Source organism: Styela clava, chromosome 6 (assembly GCF_964204865.1).
Source record: "Styela clava chromosome 6, kaStyClav1.hap1.2, whole genome shotgun sequence".
In the NCBI taxonomy this organism is placed as follows: Eukaryota; Metazoa; Chordata; class Ascidiacea; order Stolidobranchia; family Styelidae; genus Styela; species Styela clava.
In genome coordinates, this window is record NC_135255.1 from 6,961,381 (window position 1) to 6,987,146 (window position 25,766).

Consider the following 25,766-nt stretch of genomic DNA (forward strand, 5'->3'; position numbering starts at 1 on the left):
CAATTAAGTATAAAGGCAAAAGGTCAACCGTTTTTCCTCCATCTCTACCTGGTTTTACTTTGAAATGCTGAAAGTTTGTCGCGCATTTGCAACTCGCCACGGTGAAACCATTGGGAACCGCTACATTGCACAGTTTTTCTTTATCAATTTAACCCTTTCATTTTTTGGTGTTCCGCGAGGTGATATAAAAAATGTAAGTGTTCCCTGGCCGAAAACGGGAAACTCCGTAATATAAGATATAGTCACGCAGGTCAAAAATATATATTTTATTATCTATCCCCTGAAAGGAATATGCGGTGCGGTAACCTACCAGTACCATACCTGTATGCCTGATATTCGATCGCCTGAAATAATTTAAAAACAAGTGTTCCTTGAATTTTGACGTCACAATCACTAACGCTTAGATTTATCTTGATACATTGTAACCATGTTTCCCATGTGGCGAAACATCACTGCCCATCGGCTAAATTCTTGATTGAAACATCAGCGCAACAGTTATTACAAGATGGAATTTTATAATTTCGCACATCCCTAAACGTGACGTTGGAAGTGAAGTTTCAGTAAACAGAAAGGTTGGTGATGAGCACAGACAATTTCAAAAAACTGGGAAATGCAATATTTCTTTGTTGAGCATAGGAGCATCCCGACATGTTTTATCTGCACAGTTAAAGTTGTAGTGCACAAGGAATACAATTTAAACGAGTTGCTAAGCTTTTATTGTGGAAAACCTGATGCGACCCGGACTCATCCAGACTCTGCCCCAGCGGCCCCCAAGTAAATTGAGTTTAAGACCCCTGCGTTACTTAGTTGTTTGCATTGTTTTATCTTACTACGTAGACTTTAGGTTCTCAAAGTTCTCCGTACGGAGCCTCAGAACTTAGGGCCTCCGCGAGCTATTCGTTTACTTGAAAACTGTTCTCGACCCACTGCCCTATCTCCATCTACTTACCTGTCCTCGGCCCACTGTCCGACCTCCTTCAACTTTCCTATCCTCGACCCACTGCCCTATCTCACTCAACCTTCCTATCCTCGACCCACTACGCTATCTCCCTATCCTCGACCCACTGCCCTATCTCCCCCACTTTCCCATCCTCGAACCACCGCTCCATCTGCCTCAACCTTTGTCTTCCCGACCCACTGCCCTATCTCCCCCAATCTATCTATTCTTGCCACACTGCCCTATCTGCCACAGCTTACCTATCTTTGACCTACGGTGCTATACTATTCAGTACCTGACCTAACGGCGCTTTGTTCACGACCCGATCGCCACACTGAACCTTACTATCTTGCGACCAACTTCCTTGGTTTATACTGGTGGTGTATGCCAATGAGATGATTCAATCGTACGTCGACAAAGCATGATTGACGGCATTCGTTTATGTAGGCTGGAATCTCAAATGGTAAACAATAACCATAATTGGCAGTTTAAAAATGAGTGACTAATTGGGCTACTGACGGTTTCTTGTTGAGAACGACAGTTTTCTAAATTTTAACAAGCCGTTTTATGCACTTAATAATTGGCCATGTCGTGAGTCTTGTGACAATATGATGCTGATCCGAAAAAAGCAATAGTGCTCTGGTCCGTAAAAAGTATTTTTCTCCAACATTTTATAGTAAAAGCGATGCCAAAGATTACGTACGAACTGCGTCCTTTGCAACTTCATCGAGTTGCAGATAAGATAAGCTCAATTTTGGGACTATACGCTGAATTAAAGGGCAGTTGGCAACGCTAGCTACGACGAAACATTTCACGGCTTAAAAATAGTTTGAAAGGAATTACACTCACTGAGCGACTTATATTTTCGACTGTTTTTGACTTTTCAGCCTTCTCAGTCACGTAAAAAAAATTATATATACATCTATCTGAGTTGGATTAAAAAATGCAGGACATGGCTGAACATCCATCGAAAAAGACCAAGCGTGCAAATATTTGATTATTTCCTCATCGTTTTGCCTTGCACGGAAATACAGACGACAATGAATGAGTTTCTGAAAAGGAACTCCTATATGTCGATATTTAACGGCCTGTTAAAATTTTGAAAACAGCGTCTCCAAACCCGATGCCATCAGTAGCCTAATTAGAAGCACATTTTTAAGCCACTAATTATGGTTATCCATTTGACATTCCAGCCTACATTTACGAATGCCGTCAATCACGTTTTGTCGACGTACGATTGAATCATCTCATTGGCATACTCGACCAGTATAACACATGGAAGTTGGTCGCAAGATGATAAAGTTCAAATTGACGATCGAACCGTGATTATAGCGCTGTTAGGTTAGGTACTGAGTGGTATAGCGCCGTGGGTCGAAGATAGGTAAGTTGAGGGAGGTAGGACAGTGGGTCGAGCGTGGGAAGTTTGAGGCAGATAGTGCAGCGGATCGAGGATAGAAAAGTTGAGGGAAATAGGGCAAAGAGTCGAGGATAAAAAGGTTGAAGAGAATAGGAAGGTTGGGGGAAATTGGACAGTGGGTCGAGGATAGGAAGGTTGAGGGAGTTAGGGCGGTTGATTGAGGATAGGAAGGTTGAGGGAGGTGGAGCATTTGGCCGAGGTGAGTGAGACAGCAGGGCAGCGGATCGAGAATAGGAAAGTGGAGGGATATAGGGCAGTGGGTCGAGGATTTGTGTTGGGATGTCTGTATAACTTCACTGGCTCTAAAGTCTAAACCAGAGGTCGGCAAACTTTTGTCGTTCGCGGGCCAAAATTAAAGGTTGCAAGTCATTGGCGGACCGCACGTATTTTTAGAAAGTTAAAAACCAAAGGAATGGCCCATGAATCACATTTTTTCACGCAGATTTCAGTTAAATTTCAAGCAGTGCGCAAAGACTGATCATTTGAATATTTTCAGAGTCGTTAAACTCATTTGCGCTCAGCATCAACTTTTTTACGTTCTGTTTCTCTAATTATAATCAATTATAGGCTTGTTAGGTTATAGTATAATTTAGTTTCTCAAAACAAATTCTGTCACGTAAAGAATATAATCGTCAATAAAGCTGTTTTGGTAATATAATTCAGTGAAGCGTCGTGGGCCGGATCCGGCCCGCTGGCCGTAGTTTGCCGACCCCTGATCTAAACCCTTCAATGAAAGTTTGATCATTATACTGTGTCGGCCGATATTTGTCCTATCACTGCATATAGAAATCACTGATACATTCATGCATAGACCGATTTCGATATGAAGGTATCAAATATAATTGGCTTCATAACTGCAAACTCTCACTTAACAACGAAACATTGCGATAATCCTAAGTGCTGAAAGAGCAACGCAAAAATACGATTTCAATCCATTCATTGCTAGTAGACGGTTTACAAGTATTTCGTGGTTGCTGTAGTAAATTAGTCAACTCAAAGGCGAGCAACGATGAACACAATTGAATTGATATGAAAAGACATTTTAAATTCTCGGGTCGGCCATGGATTGAATATTTTACGCAACACCGCTGAAAAAGTCGCTTTTTAAGAAGTGGTCTAATCGCGATGAGTGTTGCTCGGGAATTTTCTATTCTGAACCCCCTCCCTTTTAGAAAACCATGTTATATTTGAATCACCGTCGTCAAATTTTATTAGTGACGTTAATGCTTCTTCACAGATACAAAATTAACCAAGTCAGTTGTTTTTTAAGTGAACCAATAGCTCGCGGAGCCCGGAGGCTCCGTACGGAGCACTTATAGCAGTGGGGATCAATGCCCGACAAAAGACTCATCTTCATCGTAGAAATACATCACTCAAATCATACATATAAGCGGAATAACAGCGAATAATGTGTAAAGATTGGTTTCACGTGTATTCTTATAAATGATTATTCACGTCCTCAATGTGTTGTTTGTTTCAACGAACAAACGTTCCTCATGTTCTTACCAACAAAAGCTTGAAAGCAGCGATATTGAAACGCCATCTTACAGCAAAGCATCCAAAATTCATTAAAAACCAATACATTTTTTCGCGCCTATTAGCGTTTTCATACATAACATACAATTACAGATCAAGGCTAGAGGTAGAAAAATATAATCGAGTTGCCGTCTCCCAAATTAAACCTCGATTTGATATATTGTGTATTATACACAAAGCTTATAATTTGCATTAGTCATAATAAACGCTATTATTCACAATTTTATGTGCTAAGTTTCATAAAATTTTGTGCAATAAAAATGCTAGTGTCGACAATAGTCTTAAAATCGATAACTAATTACATGTTTACTAAATGCTTGGGTCGCGAGAATTCTTTTTTGGGTCCCGCTAAAAAGTAGTTGCGGACCCCTGGTCTAGAGCAGAAGTTCTCAAACTGGTTGTTTGACAATGTTGAAATTTTGTTCATTACGTCACCACTTTTTCCAGTAGTTTTTGTGCAAAACAAAAATTTAGTTTTGATATCATTTTGTTGTTAGCATAACGACAGTGCATTTAAAATCACAATCCCTTTCCTCTCCACTTACATATGTGAACATTGGGTTTCCTACACTTGTTAAAATCAAGACGAAAGCATGGAACAAACTTGATGAACACACGAGCTTCTTGTATTGCATACGTGAGGAATGGCAGCTAATTGTTGTCCGAATAGCTCTATCGTCACGCTAATAACCGAATTGCGTAAGTCATTTTTAGCAGTTTTGAGAAAAACGTAAAAAACTTCCTAATGATATTGTTATGCCATTGAGAGTCAATAATTTGCCATGGTTCAATTTTTTTAACGTAGCCGGATTTAAGTAAATTTGTATGATGCAGTTAAGTGACGTCATAATGGCGCACTGTGACTTAGGCAGAAATGTGTCTATGACTTGGGGACATACGCAATTTTGCAACTTTACTATATGCACCAGTCCTGAAAACTAAACATTCCAAAAACGAATGTAATTCTCAGTATCTACAATGTCTAATCCCCAAAATAGCTAATCAGTTTCAGTTACATTATTTTTTATGTATAAGAATATAAATATCATCAATATACCACGTTCTGCACACCCAACGAAATAAGACTAAGATTAAATATAAAGAATAAAACAGCAATGCACCCAATATAAGAGCCAACCAAGATGAATTGGACTCGGACAGTGAATATCGCAAGTGCACGCCTTCCTATACTGTAGTATAAATTCAAATTAATACGCGCTAGATTCCGAGATGCAAAAACTCGAAAATACTTCGCCGAGATTATTTTGCCTCTGTGACGTCACAATACTCCTGCGGAACAATGATAATTCATTATGACGAAACCATTGCACAAATGTGCATGTCATACTAAATCTCCATTTTTATGGGTTTCGGAATTCTTAAAATAAAATCTGAGTTAACAGATAGGTGCGCAGTATTACATAAATACCTATTTTATAAAAAACTCAAAATCGCCAAAAATGACTTACGCAATTCGGTTATTACCGTGACGCTATGCTATGTTCTTATATTTTGTTTTTGGTTTGAAAATTGTGGGGGTCCGCGTAGTACAAGTAACCTTCGACTTCGACTGACCACCAGATTGCAACAATCACGAACGCGGAACCGCCATCAGGTGCGCAATTTTTGATTTCGATGTCGTAATCGCACAAATAAACGAATCCCATAGAACCCATACAATTTTTGAAATAAATATAGGGGAGTAACCCTCTAGCGACAACAGTAATCTTCAACTACTCAACATTTCAAAGGGGTCAAGTAATTAAAGAGAAAGACGATTTTTTTCTTAACAACAAGAACAAGAATCGAACAAGATCTATTAGCCACTTCGTGTCCTATGCACTGTTCGCAACAAACAAGGTTAAGTATGATGCAGTAGGAACATTGTCGTCTCATTGGTCAAGCATTTCATATCAGACATATAAATTTTTTTTTTTGTATATTCTGTCTTTTTACAATTATTTTGCTGCAATATAATTGGAAAGTTTATTTTGGCTTGGAGAATTCTCTTAATAAATGGATTTTCCTACTGTCCGTACATTGAGTGAGTACATTGGAATCGAATTACATTGGTATTCTAATGAAAATGATCACTAAACGTCGGAAAGCCGGTATTCTCGGAAAAAGACTTACAGTGTTTAAACACGTTTACATTATTGGGGACAGTCGTTTCTGTCATATTTGAATAAGTCTATAAGGTAATCACCCTTTAATTCTACTAATGCAAGACAATGCATGAATGGGATTCAACGAAATTTTCTCCTAATTATTAACATTTAAAATCGAATTCTACAAGAATGAATCATTTTGAAAAAGCTTTTCCTTGCAAATACGCGACATAAATAATTTCTTGTTGACCATAATGAAATGATTGAACCAATTGTATTATTTGAACCCAGTGCTATACAAGAAATCCATTTGAAAGTAAAATAATTGCACGATATAATTACTACGATATTAACGCTTTGTATTAGGGCTGGCATATACCAATCAATCAAAACCCAAAATATGACCACTTTTTTCTTTATTTTTCTACTGCAATAAAGTCGCTGGAGCAAACATTGGTCAGTGGGTAATATATTCTACAAGTTTAATGATGTTATGCTAAACATCACTTCCAGCATGAAGCATTATGTTTTAACCTAAATCGGGGCGCACAACACAGGGAACGCGTGCCCAATTTCAGTATACAGGCGTGGCACACAACGAGAATATTTCAAAAACTTTCGCTTGTATTCCCAATTGAGTTGTGCACCGCCGACCTAAAGCACTACAATATTTATAGGCATTTGATTAGCATGGGAATATTCTGCCAGTTTGCTTTTCAGGTGTGCAAACAGGCTACGCCATTTATAGCATAGTACTAGAACCATATCGCACAGACGATGCAAAAAAATCCAATCGTGTATTATCAAGCAAATTCTTGAGAAAGTCGTTACATTTTGTCACCATGTCGTAACTCTTTTTTTATACAAATAGGGATATTCAAAACAAAGTTAGCAAAAAATTCTGTTCCTGAATAAAATCTTGCTTAAAGAAATAGTATTCAAAATTGAAATATATTTATGCTAGCATTTTAGGTTATCATCCGAGTCTGTGCCTCGAAGTAAACAGAAATGCCTCTAGTAGGCCTATAGACATCGCTGAATCTTTTTTTACGAGTTACAATGCTTGGATACAATGCTTGTGCGTTATGTATCATTGATCATAACCATGATTTTGTGGCGCCAAAATCCAAAACCCCAAGCTAAAATTGAGGTGTTTGTGAAATATTTGACTTATACAAATGTATGGCATTTGTATAGTGCACAAACATAATGTTTCCCGCATAACAAATTTCTTTAGACATGCTTTAACATACGGCAAACAAAAAAACAATTGGAAATATAAAAGATCATGTTACTTAACTTCTTCGCAATTTATTTGCCTTAAGTATTTATAAACCAGGAAACGTATTCATTGCAAACTAAAGTTTCCAAAGTTCCTCACGTCAATAACTCTCGTCTTAACGCCGAACAAAATGTTGCGATTTGTCGTATTGATGATGTGCTTAGCAATTGCAAGTAAGTAAATTTTTTTGATTTTTAATTCACTTGGGATTGATTACATATATTAATACTAATAATATATATTTATAGGTTCCTGCTCTGACATATCCGATATACCGTTACTCAGAATCTACGTAAGTATAGTAATGATATTTATATCAAATTAAACGACTCGTGTATTGAAACGGCATGTTAATCAAACTAAATGAGATTGCAATACAGTGTTCATTTTTTGTGTGATAACATGAAATACCACACAACAATGTGTGGAAGTTACATGCTGTGACGTGGCGCTAATCATTAGAACAGTAGTTTTCAATCAGTTGGGCACTTATCGTCGGATAATGTGATGCTATACACATTTGACCTCATAAGAATTGAAAAATAATTTCTAATACGTTCCTGGTACGTCCAATGTTTTAGGAACTTCAATTCAATTTTTTGAAATTCAATAAGTCTCAATACAAACGCAAATTTTCCGTAAGTAACACGCAGATTTCATCATTAAAATACATACAACTGTAGTACATACATTGAGTTGTATTATGAGCGCTATGTGGCAACATTTTAAGAATGACATATGAGTATTTGTCGGGCGTTCCCGTACCTCTTGAGTACAGTTATATTGCCTAATCGACAACAAATTTATCATCACAATTCACTTCCATTGAAGTTAACTTTATTGTTTCATATTCAGAATTGCATGGAACTAGAGAAAGAGGGTGATTGCACTCGTGAACTCGCACCAGTCTGTGTAATACATCATGGGGGACGTATAACCTATAACTTGCAAATGACGATGCCCAATAGATGCATGTACTGTCGGCGAAAAGGCTCGTGAGTATAATCGTTTTTAGTTTGCTATATTTGTTATTGAAGAAATACACAAATTTGGAGTAAACTAGACGTTGAACAACAATTTACACACAAAAATCACGATCCGCAGTTTTTAAGCAAAATTGATTTCATTGTTTAAAATTTAACTTATTGCATTAATTTAGAACAATATTGCAAACTTTCTATTTTAGTTACATCTACTACGAAGGAAAATGCCAAATATCAACGTTGGAGATATAAAATGACCATGCGTGATGAAAACGCTGAATATTTTTCATTTCTTATTGTCATTTTCTGATTTCATGATCAAAATTGATTCCCTTTTTGACACAATTGAGTTATTTCATGTCAATATAGTGATTGTGCTTAGATTTATCATCTGTATATAAACATTGAATCAGAAATAATTATCATTCCAAAATAATCGAGTTTGCCTAGTATCTGTCATTCAAGGCTTTATTGCTATAAACAACTTGAAATCATCATAAAAGTTTTGGGTAATTTGTTGAAAATTTCTTACTGAGATCTCCAGATTGAAATGTCAAATAGGACTTACTTTTTACTGAAATCAATAAAATTAAATGCGATTATTATTTCGCATATGGGTACAAAAACATGTACATTTATATTTTATGGTGAATTCATTATGTATATTTCCTTACCGAAGATTAATTTTATACGCATTGATAGAAAAAGATATAGCTAATATTAAAATGTGAATCAAAGCATTCTAGTTTCTTGACATGTATGTGTGTAGGCATAGATAAATAAAAATTGAATACAACACAACCCTTACCGCGTTTTTGATTTTATGTATGGGTGATAAGTAACAGACTTAATTAATTGCAATATATATACACTCTTCGTGCATTGTGCATACTAATTTTCTACATCCACGTCCATCGACCGGGAAGAAAGCCTGTTAAACATAATACTGTAATTTTGGTGGGTATCTAGGATACTGACATTTAGTTGGACGATAAAATACAAGCTCAGTGATATTTATGCATTGCTTTTCTCATAAATGAAGATGTTTGATTTAGCGCATTTCAATTTAAAGCATGGAAAAAAGATGAGAGTAAACTAAGTTGATCACGTATTTGATTATACTATTATCCAAGCACTGAAAACGCATTTCCACATCGGGTGAGGGTGACGCCGTAAACTTTGTCTGCAACTGTTTATTCGCATTCTCTGGCTGAAATTAGTTATGTCGCTGATACTAAGTTCCCAAGCTCGCTCAATGAAAGTATCAATCGTTATAAGATTTTAAATTTGGGCAGTAGTAGATGTATGTGCAACTCTTGGGGAATGTGGGTAGTCGCGCAAAAGAATCGACACCTAGCTCAGAGGCAGATACTTTCCATAATTTGGGGGGAAAGGGGCACACTTGGATCGCTATGCAACAACAAAATAACGCGCCGTGTATCGTTACGTAACAATAACCTTTCGATGTCATTCTTTGGTACTCCCGTAGTATGTGAACCAAGATGGCGGACACCGGAACGTAGTATGTGTACCAGGTTAGGGTTAGGCCATAATTTTGTTCCAATTTTCCTTATTTTAGTTCTATTACGAGTTCGGGGACTAGCCAAGTGACTAGTAGTATTTGTACCTAAAATTATGGCCTGACCTGGTACACATAATACATTCCGGTGTCCGCCATTTTGGTTCACAATCACATACTACGGGAGCGCTCATTCTTTTGAGTATTAGCATGTCATTTTGCTACTCATAGACATATGCCGCTTTGCTTAGGCACGGAACTCTCACGTCACTAAACTGACCCTATGAATTCTGCGAGAATTACCCCACTGCTCCTGCTAACAAACAGAAACGAAATATTTGCGGAGCCGTAGGCCTATTTGGGTATTGTTTCAATTCATAGGGTTGCATAAAGTGCACCAATACCGTTTCGTAAAATTAGGAATGTCAGACAAGGTAACAAATTAATTCGCGTATTTTTTATATGGCCAGTAGAATTTCCATTGTTGCCAATTTATTTAATTATCCAGGATTCACGCTATGAGTTTGCAGGGTTTTCTTCACTATTTGATACAAAAATAAAACAGACACAATAGAAAGTATAATCATAAGAAGAATCATAAGAAGAAGAATTAACTATCGTATTGTATATTGTACTTATTGAAGCTTGTGTGAATTTTAAAACAAAACCGCGCTCTAAAATCGTTTTTGTGTGGTCTAGAGCAGTAGTTCTCAAACTGGTTGTTTGCCAATGTTGAAATTTTGTCCATTACATCACCACTTTTTGCAGTAGTTTTTGTGCAAAACAAAAATTTAGTTTTGATATCATTTTCATGAATATATCGCACAAAATATGTAGTTGTTAGCATAACGCCATTGCATTTAAAATCACAATCCCTTTCCTCTCCACTTACATATGTGAACATGGGTTTCCTACACTTGTTAAAATCAAGACGAAAGCATGGAACAAACTTGATGAACACACGAGCTTCCTGTATTGCGTACATGAGGAATGGCAGCTAATTGTTGTCCAAATAGCTCTATGCTATGTTTTTATTACTTATCGATTTTAATCAGTAAGTATGTTGATAGGTATCTGTCTGTATGTCTGTTTGTCTGTTAGATGCACGCGATATCTCACGAAAGCGAGATTGAATCTGCTCCAGATTTTGCATGTGCATTCATCTTATCTCGGACAACAGGCAGAAGCCTATTGATTTTGGGCGAATTTTGTCGTATAATTAGCGAGTTATTAATTAATTAGTGGGACACAACACACAAGGTATCACTATGGAGTAAGAGCGCTGTTTTGGGGGATCCCCTAACTTTCGATCGATAAGTCTTCGGTCTCTGCCGATATTCTCGTATTTTGTTTGAAAATTGTGGGGATCCGCGTAGTACATGTAACCTTCTACAGTGGACAGTCCTCACGACTTCGACCGACCACCAGATTGCAACAATCACGAACGCAGAACCGCCACAAGGTGCGCAATTTTTGATTTTGATGTCGTAATCGCACAAATAAACGAATCCCATAGAACCCATACAAATTTTTGAAATAAATATAGGGGGTAACCCCCCTAGCGACAACAATAATCTTTAACTACTCAACATTTCAAAGGGGTCAAGTAATTAAAGAGAAAGACGATTTTTTTCATAACAACAAGAACAAGAATCGAACATGATCTATTAGCCAGCCACTTCGTGTCCTATGCACTGTTCGCAACAAACAAAGTTAAATATGATGCAGTAGGAACATTGTCGTCTCATTTGTCAAGCATTTCATATCAGACATATAAATTTTTTTTTTATTTTGTATATTCTGTCTTTTTACAATTATTTTGCTGCAATATAATTGGAAAATTTATTTTGGCTTGGAAAATTCTCTTAATAGATGGATTTTCCTACTGTCCGTACATTGAGTGAGTACATTGGAATCGAATTACATTGGTATTCTAATAAAAATGATCACTAAACGACGGAAAGCCGGTATTCTCGGAAAAAGACTTACAGTGTTCAAACACGTTTACATTATTGGGGACAGTCGTTTGTGTCATATTTGAATAAGTCTATAAGGTAATCACCCTTCAATTCTACTAATGCAAGACAATGCATGAATGGGATTCAACGAAATGTTCTCCTCATTATTAACATTTAAAATCGAATTTCTACAAGAATGAATCATTTTGAATAAGCTTTTCCTTGCAAATACGCGACATTAATAATTTCTTGTTGACCACAATGAAATGATAAAACAATTGTGTTATTTGAACTCACTGCTATACAAGAAATCCATATTAAAGTAAAATAATTGCACGATATTAACGCTTTGTATTAGGGCTGGCATATACCCATCAATCAAAACCAAAAAATATGACCACTTTTACTTTATTTTTCTACTGCAATAAAGTCGCCATTTATAGCATAGTACTAGAACCATATCACACTTGAAACAGACGATGCAAAAAAATCCAATCGTGTATTATCAAGCAGATTCTTGAGAAAGTCGTTACATTGCGTCACCATGTCGTAACTATTTTTTTTATACAAATAGGGATATTCAAAACAAAGTTAGCAAAAAATTCTGTTCCTGAATAAAATCTTGCTTAAAGAAATAGTATTCAAAATTGAAATACATATATGCTAGCATTTTGGGTTATTATCCGAGTCTGTGCCTCGAAGTAAACACAAATGCCTCTAGCAGGTCTATAGACATTGCTGAATCTTTTTTTACGAGTTACAATGCTTGGATACAATGCTTGTGCGTTATGTATCATTGATCATACCCATGATTTTGTGGCGCAAGAATCCAAAACCCCAAGATTAGTAGTATTTGTACCTGAAATTATGGCCTACCCTGTACACATACTACATTCCGGTGTCCGCCATTTTGGTTCACTTACTACGGGAGCGCCCATTCTCTTAAGTACTAACATGTCATTTTGCTACTCATATATCCAGTACCTATGCCGCTTTGCTTAGACACGGAACTCGCACGTCACTAAATTGATCCTTTGAATTCTGCGAGAATTACCCCACTGCTCCTGCTAACACACAGAAACAAACAAAAATTTGCCGAGCCGTAGGCCTCTTTAGGTATTGTTTCAATTCATAGTGTTGCATAAAGTGCACCAATACCGTTTCGTAAAATTAGGAATGTCAGACAAGGTAACAAATTAATTCGCGTATTTTTTATATGGCCAGTAGAATTTCCATTGTTGCCAATTTATTTAATTATCCAGGATTCACGCTATGAGTTTGCAGGGTTTTCATTCACTCTTCAATACGAAAATAAAACAGGCACAATAGAAAGTAAAATCATAAGAAGCTCAACTATCGTATTCATAAATATCCTCATTCCGGCGTCAGAATTGATAATATCGTTAGCTTAAAATTGGGACAGTTGATTTACAAACGGTGATGAGAAAGATCAAAGCCGGCGCGAAAGATGAAAATTGGAATAAAATCCCGAATTCACTATACTTGATAACTGTTTGTAACAGAGGTTGCCTATGGAACGCAAATTCTCCTAGGAATTTGAAACCAAAATTTAGATTCTAGACGTTATCTTTTTCGGATAGTTTGTGCGGTCTAAAAAACCGAATAAGAGTTTCGACAGTAAAAGTTATGATCTTTGCCATCAAATTATGCTCGAGCATTGCACGAAATTCATAACGATAAAAGATACGTCTTTAAACGTAACAACTTTGAACCTATCCAGTGTTTTTAGCGATAATAATCAATAGTTGAATGTGAATGCTGGACGCTGACAAAAGACCTCGAAAGAAGACTTGAAGCACCAGAAATGTGATATATCAGACGAATTATGAGAATATCATGGATGGAAAAAAAAAGTCAAACGAAGAAGTAATGGAAAAGGGGCCGGGTACAAAAGATCCCTAATTAAAACCATCAGGAAAAGACAAGTACAATTTTTTGGGCACATTAACAGAGCAAATGGGATAGAAAAGCAAATACTGTGTGGAAAGATTTGTGATACCAAAAGTAGAGGGAGGCAACCCACAAAACACACCGACAGTCTGAATAATTACATTACGAAGAAAGAATCCTTACATAAAGAAGAAACAATGAACTCACCAGGAAAACTAACAACAGATTGGAATAGAAGGCTATGATCGCCGATGTCTGTAACAGACCTGGTACATGAAGAAGAATCAATTGTTGTAATGTAATACAGTTTGTGCTCTCGTGTACAATATTGTAAGAAAACAGTTACTATAATATCGGTAAATATTAACCATTTGTTCGCGCTCGACTATCGCACATTTCGGAAATGATAATTTTGTAAGGCGGAAACAACATGTGTTTAAATATGGACGAATCTTTGAAGATCTCCTTCGTTTATCAATATTTTATAGCAAAATGGCTTTATGAATAGAAATTGTCCATGTTTTATGATAGATGTGCCGCGAACAAATTAAGATCCCGATAATGTGCCGCGATATAAAAAAGGTTGGGAACCACTGAGTTAGACCGAGCTAAATGAATTATAATGGCTGGTAAATAATGTTAGGGTTGTTAAATGAATTTCCAATTCTTGGGTTAGAAAATTTTTATTATAAAATTTTTGTTTACAAGCTATATATGTTTTTAATGACCTGCGGTTGAATAATTTTGGGAAACAATCAATGACAATCGGAAACGAGGTAGGCAAGTTCAGACATGAACGGTACTTTATAGTATTTATACAATAAACTAAGGTAAGCCATACAATAATTTTGCAAGCCTATTTTTAGTCAATCATATTTATAACCGGAGTTTCCATAACGTCCTTGTTTCTAAGAAACGTCCTTATTTTGACATGTGTCCTAATTTTTGTTCTTATTTCGGAGCAGGGGTGGCAACATACGGCCCGCGGGCCGCGTCCGGCCCGCGACGAGATTTTGACCGGCCCGCTGACTGGATTCAACCACACTCTGTAATTTGGTCCGACGTATCATTCCTGAAAGTTGCCGATCGCTCTATTCTCACCGCACTGTCAGTACGAGCTGGTGAAATAAACAATTGCTTTGATAAACAAACAATGGAGGGTATTCATTTTGCCGCTGAGCGTCGCCATTTTGTTTTTATGTGGGCACTGGGCATGCGCGGGAAAGTACTGTCTTCTGCTCAGGGTTGCCATATTGGCTTTTTTAACGCCAAATTTGCCATTTTTTCAAACGCGTTTGGCGTCAGAATTTCCGTTTGGCTTTTTGGCGTTTTTTTGGCTTTTTTCAAGTCTATTCTAGTGTCTATTCTTAAAATCATATGAAATGCAATATTTAGTGTGTAACAACTGAACAATAGCCTATTACCTGTACTTATTAGCTACTTAACATTAGGATTTCCTGGAGCATCGATTTCCTTGTTTGTTACATTAACTCTTAACCATACCCAATAAGAAATAATTGCAGTTTCTGCAGCTGCTCAGACAGATGTTCAGGCAGGGTTGTAAACATTGCCTCGTTTTTATAGTTTTGCGTGTTATTTGTCAGTTTTACGTTCTGTTTCCAAAAAATAGTTGTATAACTTAATTTTCATTAGGCTATGCCTGATATGGTTTAGGTGAGCTTTAGTTTAATTCTGCAATTGCAGTAACGAAGTGATTACCTACGCTAAAATTACTGAATTAGATATCAGTGGTCCACCTGTGAGCGGCAGGGGGTAGATAATTTTTTAATAAAATTGATGGTTTATAAATGGTTTATAAATTTCAAAAGTAAAAAAATATTCAATATAAAAGTACGATATAGGGAGAATTTTTTATGGTATATCACAAGTTTGAGTAGAAACATGTAAGTATATTACATACTGACAGACTGAAGCGGCACCCTGTATTGTATATATTGAATGGTAAAATAATGCTGTTCGATTGATATTTATTTTACTTTCTACAATTCTATAGGAACTTTACTTCCTATATGTGTGCCTCATTGAATGAACTGATCGCTCTACATCATCATCAGTACGTTGCCAAGGGCTTAAAATCTGACAAATCATGGGGCTTTTGTACTTAGTAAAATTGTTGGCTTTTTCTGGCTTTTTTTATGTCTTGATTTGGCTTTTTTTATCGCTGGGGTCTGGCAACCCTGTACTTACCTGTCCTCGACCCACTGTCCGACCTCCTTCAACTTTACTATCCTCGACCCACTGCCCTATCTCACTCAACCTTCCTATCCTCGACCCACTACGCTATCTCCCTATTCTCGACCCACTGCCCTATCTCCCCAACTTTCCCATCCTCGAACCACCGCTCCATCTGCCTCAACCTTTGTCTTCCCGACCCACTGCCCTATCTCCCCCAATCTATTTATTCTCGCCACACTGCCCTATCTGCCACAACTTACCTATCTTTGACCTACGATGCTATACTATTCAGTACCTGACCTAACGGCGCTTTGTTCACGACCCGTTCGCCACACTGAACCTTACTATCTTGCGACCAACTTCCTTGGTTTATACTGGTGGTGTATGCCAATGAGATGATTCAATCGTACGTCGACAAATCATGATTGACGGCATTCGTTTATGTAGGCTGGTATCCCAAATGGTAAACAATAACCATAATTGGCAGTTTAAAAATGAGTGACTAATTGGGCTACTGACGGTTTCTTGTTGAGAACGACAGTTTTCTGAGTTTTAACAAGCCCTTTTATGCACTTAATAATTGGCCATGTCGTGAGTCTTGTGACAATATGATGCTGATCCGAAAAAAGCAATAGTGCTCTGGTCCGTAAAAAGTATTTTTCTCCAACATTTTATAGTAAAAGCGATGCCAAAGATTACGTACGAACTGCGTCTTTTGCAACTTCATCAAGTTGCAGATAAGATAAGCTCAATTTTGGGACTATACGCTGAATTAAAGGGCAGTTGGCAACGCTAGCTACGACGAAACATTTCATGGCTTAAAAATAGTTTGAAAGGAATTACACTCACTGAGCGACTTATATTTTCGACTGTTTTTGACTTTTCAGCCTTCTCAGTCACGTAAAAAAAATTATATATACATCTATCTGAGTTGGATTAAAAAATGCAGGACATGGCGGAACATCCATCGAAAAAGACCAAGCGTGCAAATATTTGATTATTTCCTCATCGTTTTGCCTTGCACGGAAATACAGACGACAATGAATGAGTTTCTGAAAAGGAACTCCTATATGTCGATATTTAACGGCCTGTTAAAATTTTGAAAACAGCGTCTCCAAACCCGATGCCATCAGTAGCCTAATTAGAAGCACATTTTTAAGCCACTAATTATGGTTATCCATTTGACATTCCAGCCTACATTTACGAATGCCGTCAATCACGTTTTGTTGACGTACGATTGACTCATCTCATTGGCATACTCGACCAGTATAACACATGGAAGTTGGTCGCAAGATGATAAAGTTCAAATTGACGATCGAACCGTGATTATAGCGCTGTTAGGTTAGGTACTGAGTGGTATAGCGCCGTGGGTCGAAGATAAGTAAGTTGAGGGAGGTAGGACAGTGGGTCGAGCGTGGGAAGTTTGGGGCAGATAGTGCAGCGGATCGAGGATAGAAAAGTTGAAGGAAATAGGGCAAAGAGTCGAGGATAAAAAGGTTGAAGGGAATAGGAAGGCTGGGGGAAATTGGACAGTGGGTCGAGGATAGGAAGGTTGAGGGAGATAGGGCGGTTGGTCGAGGATAGGAAGGTTGAGGGAGGTCGAACAGTTGGCCGAGGTGAGAGAGACAGCGGGGCAGCGGATCGAGAATAGGAAAGTGGAGGGATATAGGGCAGTGGGTCGAGGATTTGTGTTGGGATGACTGTATAACTTCACTGGCTCTAAAGTCTAAACCAGAGGTCGGCAAACTTTTGTCGTTCGCGGGCCAAATTTAAAGGTTGCAAGTCATTGGCGGGCCGCACGTGTTTTTAGAAAGTTAAAAACCAAAGGAATGGCCCATGAATCACATTTTTTCACCCAGATTTCAGTTAAATTTCAAGCAGTGCGCGAAGACTGATCATTTGAATATTTTCAGAGTCGTTAAACCCATTTGCGCTCAGCATCAACTTTTTTACGTTCTGTTTCTCTAAATATAATCAATTATATGCTTGTTAGGTTATAGTATAATTTAGTTTCTCAAAACAAATTCTGTCACGTAAAGAATATAATCGTCAATAAAGCTGTTTTGGTAATATAATTCAGTGAAGCGTCGTGGGCCGGATCCGGCCCGGTGGCCGTAGTTTGCCGACCCCTGATCTAAACCCTTCAATGAAAGTTTGATCATTATACTATGTCGGCCGATATTTGTCCTATCACTGCATCTAGAAATCACTGATACATTCATGCATAGACCGATTTCGATATGAAGGTATCAAATATAATTGGCTTCATAACTGCAAACTCTCCCTTAACAACGAAACATTGCGATAATCCTAAGTGCTGAAAGAGCAACTCAAAAATACGATTTCAATCCATTCATTGCTAGTAGACGGTTTAACAAGTATTTCGTGGTTGCTGTAGTAAATTAGTCAACTCAAAGGCGAGCAACGATGAACACAATTGAATTGATATGAGAAGACATTTTAAATTCTCGGGTCGGCCATGGATTGAATATTTTACGCAACAGAAATTTCGTTATCCGATGAAAAAGTCGCTTTTTCAGAAGTGGTCTAATCGCGATGAGTGTTGCTCGGGAATTTTGGGAATAGCAGTGGGGATCAATGCCTGACAAAAGACTCATCTTCATCGTAGAAATACATCACTCAAATCATACATATAAGCGGAATAACAGCGAATAATGTGCAAAGATTGGTTTCTCGTGTATTCTTATAAATGATTATTCACGTCCTCAATGTGTTGTTTGTTTCAACGAACAAACGTTCCTCATGTTCTTACCAACAAAAGCTTGAAAGCAGCGATATTGAAACGCCATCTTACAGCAAAGCATCCAAAATTCATTAAAAAACCAATACATTTTTTCGCGCCTATTAGCGTTTTCATACATAACATACAATTACAGATCAAGGCTAGAGGTAGAAAAATATATTCGAGTTGCCGTCTCCTAAATTAAACCTCGATTTAATATATTGTGTATTATACACAAAGCTTATAATTTGCATTAGTCATAATAAACTCTACTATTTACAATTTTATGTGCTAAGTTTCATAAAATTTTGTGCAATAAAAATGCTAGTGTCGACAATAGTCTTAAAATCGATAACTAATTACATGTTTACCAAATGCTTGGGTGGCGAGAATTTTTTTTTGGGTCCCGCTGAAAAGTAGTTGCGGACCCCTGGTCTAGAGCAGTAGTTCTCAAACTGGTTGTTCGACAATGTTGAAATTTTGTCCATTACGTCACCACTTTTTCCAATAGTTTTTGTGCAAAACAAAAATTTAGTTTTGATATCATTTTGTTGTTAGCATAACGCCAGTGCATTTAAAATCACAATCCCTTTCCTCTCCACTTACATATGTGAACATTGGGTTTCCTACACTTGTTAAAATCAAGACGAAAGCATGTAACAAACTTGATGAACACACGAGCTTCTTGTATTGCGTACGTGAGGAATGGCAGCTAATTGTTGTCCGAATAGCTCTATCGTCACGCTAATAACCGAATTGCGTAAGTCATTTTTAGCAGTTTTGAGAAAAACGTAAAAAACTTCCTAATGATATTGCTATGCCATTGAGAGTCAATAATTTGCCATGGTTCAATTTTTTGATCGTAGCCGGATTTAAGTAAATTTGTATGATGCAGTTAAGTGACGTCATAATGGCGCACTGTGACTTAGGCAGAAATGTGTCTATGACTTGGGGACATACGCAATATTGCAACTTTACTATATGCACCAGTCCTGGAAACTAAACATTCCAGAAACGAATGTAATTCTCAGTATCTACAATGTCTAATCCCCAAAATAGCTAATCAGTTTCAGTTACTTTATTTTTTATGTATAAGAATATATATATCATCAATATAACACGCTCTGCACACCCACCGAAATAAGACTAAGATTAAATATAAAGAAAAAAACAGCAATGCACCCAATATAAGAGCCAACCAAGATGAATTGGACTCGGACAGTGAATATCGCAAGTGCACGCCTTCCTATACTGTAGTACAAATTCAAATTAATACGCGCTAGATTCCGAGATGCAAAAACTCGAAAATACTTCGCCGAGATTATTTTGCCTCTGTGACGTCACGATAGTCCTGCGGTAACAATGATAATTCATTATGAAGAAACAATAGCACAAATGTGCATGTCATACTAAATCTCCATTTTTATGGGTTTCGGAATTCTTAAAAAAAAATCTGAGTTAACAGATAGGTGCGCAGTATTACATAAATACCTATTTTATGAAAAACTCAAAATCGCCAAAAATGACTTACGCAATTCGGTTATTACCGTGACGCTCTGCTATGTTCTTATATTTTGTTTTTGGTTTGAAAATTGTGGGGGTCCGCGTAGTACAAGTAACCTTCGACTTCGACTGACCACCAGATTGCAACAATCACGAACGCGGAACCGCCACAAGGTGCGCAATTTTTGATTTCGATGTCGTAATCGCACAAATAAACGAATCCCATAGAACCCATACAATTTTTGAAATAAATATAGGGGGGTAACCCTCTAGCGACAACAGTAATCTTCAACTACTCAACATTTCAAAGGGGTCAAGTAATTAAAGAGAAAGACGATTTTTTTATTATAACAACAAGAACAAGAATCGAACAAGATCTATTAGCCACTTCGTGTCCTATGCACTGTTCGCAACAAACAAGGTTAAGTATGATGCAGTAGGAACATTGTCGTCTCATTGGTCAAGCATTTCATATCAGACATATAAATTTTTTTCTTTTGTGTATTCTGTCTTTTTACAATTATTTTGCTGCAATATAATTGGAAAGTTTATTTTGGCTTGGAGAATTCTCTTAATAAATGAATTTTCCTACTGTCCGTACATTGAGTGAGTACATTGGAATCGAATTACATTGGTATTCTAATGAAAATGATCACTAAACGTCGGAAAGCCGGTATTCTCGGAAAAAGACTTACAGTGTTTAAACACGTTTACATTATTGGGGACAGTCGTTTCTGTCATATTTGAATAAATCTATAAGGTAATCACCCTTTAATTCTACTAATGCAAGACAATGCATGAATGGGATTCAACGAAATTTTCTCCTAATTATTAACATTTAAAATCGAATTCTACAAGAATGAATCATTTTGAATAAGCTTTTCCTTGCAAATACGCGACATAAATAATTTCTTGTTGACCATAATGAAATGATTGAACCAATTGTATTATTTGAACCCACTGCTATACAAGAAATCCATTTGAAAGTAAAATAATTGCACGATATAATTACTACGATATTAACGCTTTGTATTATAGGGCTGGCATATACCCATCAATCAAAACCAAAAAATATAACCACTTTTACTTTATTTTTCTACTGCAATAAAGTCGCTGGAGCAAACATTGGTCAGTGGGTAATATATTCTACAAGTTTAATGATGTTATGCTAAACATCACTTCCAGCATGAAGCATTATGTTTTAACCTAAAGCGGGGCGCACAACACAGGGCACGCGTGCCCAATTTCAGTATACAGTCGTGGCACACAACGAGAATATTTCAAAAACTTTCGCTTGTATTCCCAATTGAGTTGTGCACCGCCGATCTAAAGCACTACAATATTTATAGGCATTTGATTAGCATGGGAATATTCTGCCAGTTTGCTTTTCAGGTGTGCAAACAGGCTACGCCATTTATAGCATAGTACTAGAACCATATCGCACTTGGAACAGACGTTGCAAAAAAATCCAATCGTGTATTATCAAGCAGATTCTTGAGAAAGTCGTTACATTTCGTCACCATGTCGTAACTCTTTTTTTTTTATACAAATAGGGATATTCAAAACAAAGTTAGCAAAAAATTCTGTTCCTGAATAAAATCTTGCTTAAAGAAATAGTTTTCAAAATTGAAATATATTTATGCTAGCATTTTAGGTTATCATCCGAGTCTGTGCCTCGAAGTAAACACAAATGCCTCTATGAGGCCTATAGACATCGATGAATCTTTTTTTACGAGTTACAATGCTTGGATACAATGCTTGTGCGTTATGTATCATTGATCATAACCATGATTTTGTGGCGCAAGAATCCAAAACCCCAAACTAAAATTGAGGTGTTTGTGAAATATTTGACTTATACAAATGTATGGCATTTGTATAGTGCATAAACATAATATGTTTCCCGCGTAACAAATTTCTTTAGACATGCTTTAACATACGGCAAACAAAAAAACAATTGGAAATATAAAAGATCATGTTACTTAACTTCTTCGCAATTCATTTGCCTTAAGTATTTATAAACCAGGAAACGTATTCATTGCAAACTAAAGTTTCCAAAGTTCCTCACGTCAATAACTCTCGTCTTAACGCCGAACAAAATGTTGCGATTTGTCGTATTGATGATGTGCTTAGCAATTGCAAGTAAGTAAATTTTTTTGATTTTTAATTCACTTGGGATTAATTACATATATTAATACTAATAATATATATTTATAGGTTCCTGCTCTGACATATCCGATATACCGTTACTCAGAATCTACGTAAGTATAGTAAGGATATTTATATCAAATTAAACGACTCGTGTATTGAAACGGCATGTTAATCAAACTAAATGAGATTGCAATACAGTGTTCATTTTTTGTATGATAACATGAAATACCACACAACAATGTGTGAAGTTACATGCTGTGACGTGGCGCTAATCATTAGAACAGTAGTTTTCAATCAGTTGGGCACTTATCGTCGGATAATGTGATGCTATACACATTTGACCTAAGAATTGAAAAATAATTTCTAATACGTTCCTGGTACGTCCAATGTTTTAGGAACTTCAATTCAATTTTTTGAAATTCAATAAGTCTCAATACAAACGCAAATTTTCCGTAAGTAACACGCAGATTTCATCATTAAAATACATACAACTGTAGTACATACATTGAGTTGTATTATGAGCGCTATGTGGCAACATTTTAAGAATGACATATGAGTATTTGTCGGGCGTTCCCGTACCTCTTGAGTACAGTTATATTGCCTAATCGACAACAAATTTATCACCACAATTCACTTCCATTGAAGTTAACTTTATTGTTTCATATTCAGAATTGCATGGAACGAGAGAAAGAGGGTGTTTGCACTCGTGAACTCGCACCAGTCTGTGTAATACATCATGGGGGACCTATAACCTATAACTTGCAAATGACGATGGCCAATAGATGCATGCCCTGTCGGCGGAAAGGCTCGTGAGTATAATCGTTTTTAGTTTGCTATATTTGTTATTGAAGAAATACACAAATTTGGAGTAAAAGAGACGTTGAACAACAATTTACACACAAAATTCACGATCCGCAGTTTTTAAGCAAAATTGATTTCATTTTTTAAAATTTAACTTATTGCATTAATTTAGAACAATATTGCAAACTTTCTATTTTAGTTACATCTACTACGAAGGAAAATGCCAAATATCAACGTTGGAGATATAAAATGACCATGCGTGATGAAAACGCTGAATATTTTTCATTTCTCATTGTCATTTTCTGATTTCATGATCAAAATTAATTCCTTTTTTGACACAATTGAGTTATTTCATGTCAATATAGTAATTGTGCTTAGATTTATCATCTGTATATAAACATTGAATCAGAAATAATTATCATTTCAAAATAATCGAGTTTGCCTAGTATCTGTCAATCAAGGCTTTATTGCTATAAACAACTTGAAATCATCATAAAAGTTTTGGGTAATTTGTTGAAAATTTCTTACTGAGATCTCCAGATTGAAATGTGAAATAAGACTTACTATTTACTGAAATCAATAAAATTATTATTTCGCATAAGGTACAAAAGCATGTACATTTATATTTTATGGTGAATTCATTAGGTATATTTCCTTACCGAAGATCAATTTTAGACGCATTGATAGAAAAAGATATAGCGAATATTAAAATGTGAATCAAAGCATTCTAGTTTCTTGACATGTATGTGTGTAAGCATAGATAGATAAAGATTGAATACAACACAACCATTACCGCGTTTTTGATTTTATGTGTGGGTGATAAATAACAGACTTAATTGCAATATATATACACTCCTCGTGCATTGTGCATACTAATTTTCTACATCCACGTCCATCGACCGGGAAGAAAGCCTGTTAAACATAATACTGTAATTTTGGTGGGTATCTAGGATACTGACATTTAGTTGGACGATAAAAATATAAGCTCAGTGATATTTATGCATTGCTTTTCTTATAAATGAAGATGTTTGGTTTAGCGCCTTTTAATTTTAAGCATGGAAAGAAGATGAGAGTAAACTAAGTTGATCACGTATTTGGTCATCTATTATCCAAGCACTGAAAACGCATTTCCTCATCGGGTGAGGGTGACGCCGTGAACCTTGTCTGCAACTGTTTATTCGCATTCTCTGGCTTAAATTAATTATTTCGCTAATACTAAGTTCCCAAGCTTGCTCAATGGAAGTAGCAATCGTTATTATATTTTAGCATGAGGCAGTATAGTAGATGTGTGTGCAGCACTTGGGGAATGTGGGTGCGCGCGCAAAAGAATCGACACCTAGCCCAGAGGCGGACACTTTTCATAATTTGGGGGAAAGGAGGCAAACTTGGATCGCTATGCAACAAAAAAATAACGCGCTGTGTATCGTTACGTAACAATAATTTTTCGATGTCATTCTTTGGTACTTTCGTAGTATGTGAACCAAGATGGCGGACACCGGAACGTAGTATGTGCACCAGGTTAGGGTTAGGCCATAATTTTGTTCCAATTTTCCTTATTTCAGTTCTATTACGAGTTCGGGGACTAGCCAAGTGACTAGTAGTATTTGTACCTAAAATTATGGCCTGACCTGGTACACATAATACATTCCGGTGTCCGCCATTTTGGTTCACAATCACATACTACGGGAGCCTCATTCTTTTGAGTATTAGCATGTCATTTTGCTACTCATAGACATATGCCGCTTTGCTTAGGCACGGAACTTCCACGTCACTAAACTGACCCTATGAATTCTGCGAGAATTACCCCACTGCTCCTGCTAACAAACAGAAACGAAATATTTGCGGAGCCGTAGGCCTATTTGGGTATTGTTTCAATTCATAGGGTTGCATAAAGTGCACCAATACCGTTTCGTAAAATTAGGAATGTCAGACAAGGTAAAAATTAATTCGCGTATTTTTTATATGGCCAGTAGAATTTCCATTGTTGCCAATTTATTTAATTATCCAGGATTCACGCTATGAGTTTGCAGGGTTTTCATTCACTCTTCAATACGAAAATAAAACAGGCACAATAGAAAGTAAATTCATAAGAAGCTCAACTATCGTATTCATAAATATCCTCATTCCGGCGTCAGAATTGATAATATCGTTAGCTTAAAATTGGGACAGTTGATTTACAAACGGTGATGAGAAAGATCAAAGCCGGCGCGAAAGATGAAAATTGGAATAAAATCCCGAATTCACTATACTTGATAACTGTTTGTAACAGAGGTTGCCTATGGAACGCAAATTCTCCTAGGAATTTGAAACCAAACTTTAGATTCTAGACGTTATCTTTTTCGGATAGTTTGTGCGGTCTAAAAAAACGAATAAGAGTTTCGACAGTAAAAGCTATGATCTTTGCCATCAAATTATGCTCGAGCATTGCACGAAATTCATAACGATAAAAGATACGTCTTTAAACGTAACAACTTTGAACCTATCTAGTGTTTTTAGCGATAATAATCAATAGTTGAATGTGAATGCTGGACGCTGACAAAAGATCTCGAAAGAAGACTTGAAGCAGCAGAAATGTGGTATATCAGACGAATTATGAGAATATCATGGATGGAAAAAAAAGTCAAACGAAGAAGTAATGGAAAAGGGGCCGGGTACAAAAGATCCCTAATTAAAACCATCAGGAAAAGACAAGTACAATTTTTTGGGCACATTAACAGAGCAAAT

At 36.7% G+C, this 25,766-nt stretch overlaps 2 long non-coding RNA genes across 2 annotated transcripts; both read left to right on the forward strand.

Moving 5' to 3' along the window:
- Nucleotides 1-7,311: 7,311 nt before the first annotated feature.
- On the forward strand, nt 7,312-9,075 carry LOC144424561 (uncharacterized). The gene is made up of 4 exons (XR_013476770.1): nt 7,312-7,453; nt 7,529-7,572; nt 8,136-8,275; nt 8,467-9,075. It is a non-coding gene; the product is annotated as an uncharacterized LOC144424561 (long non-coding RNA).
- Nucleotides 9,076-22,069: 12,994 nt separating this feature from the next.
- On the forward strand, nt 22,070-23,828 carry LOC144424564 (uncharacterized). The gene is made up of 4 exons (XR_013476782.1): nt 22,070-22,232; nt 22,308-22,351; nt 22,911-23,050; nt 23,242-23,828. It is a non-coding gene; the product is annotated as an uncharacterized LOC144424564 (long non-coding RNA).
- Nucleotides 23,829-25,766: the final 1,938 nt, after the last annotated feature.